This window comes from Macrobrachium nipponense, chromosome 38 (assembly GCF_015104395.2).
Source record: "Macrobrachium nipponense isolate FS-2020 chromosome 38, ASM1510439v2, whole genome shotgun sequence".
Classification (NCBI taxonomy): Eukaryota; Metazoa; Arthropoda; class Malacostraca; order Decapoda; family Palaemonidae; genus Macrobrachium; species Macrobrachium nipponense.
In genome coordinates this window covers 60,848,777-60,854,636 of record NC_061098.1, presented here as the reverse complement: position 1 = coordinate 60,854,636, position 5,860 = coordinate 60,848,777, and positions in this window count along the sequence as shown.

Sequence of the window (5,860 nt, the reverse complement as noted above, 5' to 3'; positions counted from 1 at the left end):
ATATTTCTTTATTAGATTATAGGTGGTAAAAAAATAAAGTATAAATTTCTTTTGTTAGGAAAACTTTTTTTTTTCCTTACAATTCTCGTCAGAAAGAATCTGATGAATATCAGTTGTACAAAGAAATGACATAGTGTCTTTTGTTAAAACCAACAGTGCTTCTTTAGGACTAAATTGTAGGTGCCTTATAATTGGTTTAGCTGTGATACCTCTAAGGAAAAATACGAGTCAATTATTTAGCTTAAAAGGAAATCTTATATAAGTATAATAATTATCAGATATGGAACGACAAGGATGATCAGATTGCTGCCAGTCTCAGTGTTAGTAGCAGCCTTTACTACCAACTACTGTTAATGCTGCTTTTATTCAACGTGCTTTTGATGCTGCTTATCTCATACAAACTACGACTGCTGGTGCTGTTTTTAATGTTTCTCTCACACCAACTCGGGAACAACGTGACAGTAACAAACAAGATGTCGCTTAGTACGCTGGCCGAAAGAGTCACAAGCAAGACGCGCCCGTTAACCCACAAGAGAACGCGCCCCTTTCCTCAACTCTTAAGAGAACGCGCCCTTATCCTTCTCTACTTTACAAGGGGACCCGGGCCACGCTGAGAAGAGAGCCGGAAAACAATCAAAACATTGGGACCGTGTCCGTCAAGTCACCATTCCATCTAGACAATCTTTCTTTGTCTACCTTCTGAATAATAGGAACCTTAGGAAAGCCGACGCCACGGGTCCCCTTTTTGGGGGGGAGGGGGACGAGACGGCTAGGAATACTACCCCTGGAACCCCTTCTGTAGCAATTATAGCTGGATTCTGTATCTCTCTCTCACTCTCACTCCTACTTCTCTCTCTGACTCCATGTCTCTCTATGGGGCGCCCTGTCGACATTGTTGTGGTAGTAATTGGTCGGAGAGAGAGAGAGAGAGTATCGTTAAAGGAGATAAACACAAACACAGAAAAAAAAAATTACTTTTAAGCGTCTCGTTAGCGGCTCTAGAATCCTTTGTTCAGGTTGACGAAGAGCTTCGGTCTCTGTGGCTATAGAAGAAGAAGAAGAAGAAGAAGACCACAACAAAACACAACTAAAGCCAAAGGAACTGTGTCGTATGATACAGAAAGGTAGCTCAGTGTTTTATCAAATGACTGGGGGGCGTTAATTAACTCTTTTGACGGTAGAGGGAGGGAGCTGTTACATCACATTTTGTTAGAGGTGACATCGGTTCTGATCTCAGGTCTTCGAGTTATCCGATCCCTGACTATTTTATGATGAATAAGGCAAAAGTAGTCTTTATTCTACTCATATACTATTTCTGTTGGGTGTAATTCAGCTCTTCGTGTTGGTATTTTATTCAATTCTGAAATATCTGTTCGGCCGATCCTATATATAAGGTACCGTATATATAGGGTAAGGTAAAAGTTATCTTTATTCTACTCTTATATATTTCGATTGGGTGTAATTCAATTCTTTTTGTATTTAATTTGATTTTGGAATATCAGGTAGGCTGATAAACATAAAGTTTCATTAATGTTTCTTGACTGATTAAAAAAAAACATTCATTATTTATAAATGATACTTGACATTGTGAAATTCATATCTTTTTCCCAAGACATTGGAGTCATAATAGTTATTTCATGAGGAAAATATACTCCTTAATATGCAAGCTATTTCAAATTAAATATAAAGTATAAAATAGCAAATTCATATTTTAGAAAAATGTATTCTGAAAAAACTTTTAAATGAATACAAGTCATGCATCGATTCCTAACGAAATGCAAGATCTTTCGTAATACGTGATCTTTGTAATATTCCACCGAAATGTACGATCTTTGTCACATTTCACCAACTGTATTCATATTTCAGTGCGAACTGGATGGACCCGGGATACCAACGGAAAAAATTCTCCTGGTGGTATTGAAATTAATCAAACTGGAATTAAACTCGATTCCCTGCGGTTGCGGGGGGCGGGGATATGTATTTCAGACTGAGGAATGTTCTTCCTCATAGAGGGGAGAATTCCTCATTGCGGACGTATCTGTTCTCAGTAAGATTTAACTCGTCTGGTTTTCCTTGCAATTAGACCACGCGATTAATTTATTTATTGAAGCTCATGCGATGTATCTGTGGGATACTTTAGCCGTCTCTGCTTGCTTTCTGTTAAGGCATGATTTGTTGATCAGGTAGAGAGAGAGAGATTAGGTTTCCACCGTTTCAGTACTGCTCTAGGAAACTGATAGTTTCATTTAATCGAATTATGTTTAAGTAATATAGTATTTCTTTGGAAAGAAGAATATATATATATATATATATATATATATATATATATATATATATATATATAACTCATTTGAAACATGAGATTTCGTTAATAATTTAAATTTGAGAAAACAGTCCAAATCCTAATGTATGGGAAAGGAAAATAATACTGTACCCTTACATGTATTCTCAAAATGAATTTAATCAGTAGGGTAGGATATAATATATATATAGATATTGATATATATATATATATGTATATATATACATGATATATATATAATATTATATATATATATATATATATAGTATATACTATACATATATATATATATATATATATATATATATATATATATATTATATATATATATATCATATATATATATATATATATATATGTATAATATATATATATATATATATATATATATATATATATCTATAATTATATATATATATATATATATGTATATATATATATATATATATATATATTATATATATATATATATATACATATATATATATATATATATATATATATATATATATATATATATATATATAATATATATATTACGTTAACCTGCTGTTAAATTCAATTTTTTGAGAATACATGTGAGGGTACAGTATTATTTTCCTTTCCCATACATTAGGATTTGGACTGTTTCCTCAAATTTAAATTTATTAACGAAATTTCTGTTTCAAATGAGTTTTGTTAAGGATCACGGTACAGAATATTACTGCATGTGCTAGGAATTACATAAAAAGTTACAGAATACAAGTGAATGGTATTATTATTATTATTATTATTTATTTTTTTTTTTTTTTTTTGCTCTATCACAGTCCTCCAATTCGACTGGGTGGTATTTATAGTGTGGGATCCGGGTTGCATCCTGCCTCATTAGGAGTCCATCACTTTTCTAACTATGTGCGCTGTTTCTAGGATCACACTCTTCTGCATGAGTCCTGGAGCTACTTCAGCCTCTAGTTTTTCTAGATTCCTTTTCAGGGTGATGGGATCGAGCCTAGTGCTCCTATGATTATGGGTACGATTTCCACTGGCATATCCCATATCCTTCTTATTTCTATTTTCAGATCTTGATACTTATCCATTTTTTCTCTCTCTTTCTCTTCAACTCTGGTGTCCCATGGTATTGCGACATCAATGAGTGATACTTTCTTCTTGATTTTGTCAATCAACGTCACGTCTGGTCTATTTGCACGTGTCACCCTATCTGTTCTGATACCATAGTCCCAGAGGATCTTTGCCTGATCGTTTCTATCACTCCTTCAGGTTGGTGTTCGTACCACTTTATTACTGCAAGGTAGCTGATGTTTCTTGCACATGGCTCCAGTGCGGGCTTTTGCCACTGAATCATGCCTCTTTTTGTACTGGTTCTGTGCAAGTGCCGGACATTCGCTTGCATGTGGTTTATGGTTTCATTTTTCGTATTGCACTTCCTACATATGGGAGAGATATTATTTCCGTCTATCGTTTTTTGAACATCTGGTTCTTAGGGCCTGATCTTGTGCCGCTGTTTATCATTCCTTCAGTTTCCTTCTTTAGCTCTCCCCTCTGTAGCCATTGCCACGTGTCATCCCTGGCTAGTTCTTTAGTCTGTCTCATGTATTGTCCGTGCATTGGTTTGTTGTGTGCCAGTCCTCTGTTCTCTTTCGTCATTGTCTGTCTTTGTATATTTCTGGGTCTTCGTCTACTTTTATTAGTCCTTCTTCACTGGTTTTCAGATATTGCCCCAGTGCTCTGTTCTCGATGTTGACGCAGTCCTCTATGCTTAGTAGTCCTCTCCCTCCTTCCTTTCGTGTTATGTATAGTCTGTCCGTATTTGCTCTTGGGTGTAGTGCTTTGTGTATTGTCATATGTTTCCTGGTTTTTCTGATCTTTGCTGCGGAGTTCTGCCTTCGTCCATTCCACTATTCCTGCGCTGTATCGTGATTTACTGGCCACTGCCCATGTGTTTATGCTTTTATCATATTTCCGGCGTTGAGTTTTGACTTGAGTATCGCCTTGAGTCTCTGCATATATTCTTTCCTGATCGTGTCCTTCATCTCTTGGTGTTTTATATCCCCTCCTTACATTATTCCCAGGTATTTGTATCCAGTCTCATCTATGTGTTTGATGTTGCTCCCATCTGGTAGCTTTATCCCTTTTGTATGTTGACTAAGGCGCATTTTTCTATTCCAAACTCCATCCTGATGTCCCCAGATACAATCCTTACAGTCTGGATTAGGGTATCTATTCCCTTGATGCTCTTACCATACAGCTTGATGTCGTCCATGAACATCAGATGGTTAATTCTGTTGCCTCTTTTCTTGAGTTGGTACCCGGCATCCATCTTCTGGTAGTACTTTTATTATTATTATTATTATTGTTATTTATTATTATTTATTATTCATTATTATTATTATTATTATTAATTATTTGATTTATATTCAGAATATGAAAACTATTCATATGTAAAGAGCCAACGGTACCACTGACTTGAAATTGAAGCTTCCAAAGAATATTGTGTTTATAAGCAAGACGTAAGACGAGGTAAAGGGAAACACAGAAAGAAGAGACCCCACTTATTAAAAGAATAAATTAAGACACACACACACATACATACATATATATATATATATATATAATATATATATATATATATATTATATATATATATCTATATATATTATATATATATATATAATATGTTGTATACGTATATATATAAGTATTGGATATTTATATACATAAGCACATATATATTATATGTATTATATATATAATATATATTATATATATATTTATCTATATAGTATATAATATATTGCTTGTAAATATACGTATAAACATAAATACGTTTGCGTTGACCCATTAACCTTTAAAATTCTATATTGCGATCCTTAACAAAATTCATCTGAAACGTGAGATGCATCTTTAATGAATATAAATATGAGAAAATAAACCAATCCTTAACATATGTATACACATATAGAATACCTAGGAAAGGGAAGTAGTACCACATTTTCACATTTATTCTCAAAAACTGAATTTATCAGTAGGTTAACGCATATTCTCACCTGGGCCGTAAGTCTGACCAGAATCCTGTTGTTTGTCTTTGTGATTTTGTATTCCTAACCCATTAATCTTTATCCGCCCTTGTCCCATACAGGAACCCATTCCCGTGTCTTCCATTTGTCGCGTAAGTGTCACTTATTTCCAGCATTTATCCCCATAGAAGAGGGACACTGTCAATTCGAAAGAGATTTACCAGGTCGGATGGGATGACCTTCCTCGAATTCTCTTCGGCTCAAGTTTTCTCAATGTCAGGTGAACACGTCGGAATCGTCTTGTAAATTGGCTTCCAGCATCTCCTCAAACGGCGGTTGATAGAGCAGAGATACTGCCCGGTGTCTGAGTATACCTGACGGGAATATTCCAGGGAATATTCCCGAAAGTCTAAAAAAGAGGAACCAAGTACCTGTGTATAGGCCTCGCTCGCCTGAGAGACCCGCTCCTCAAACAAATGGATGTTTGGCCGGTGAATATTTTAACAGTTGGAAAGCTAGGAGGATTCACCTCTCTCTCTCTCTC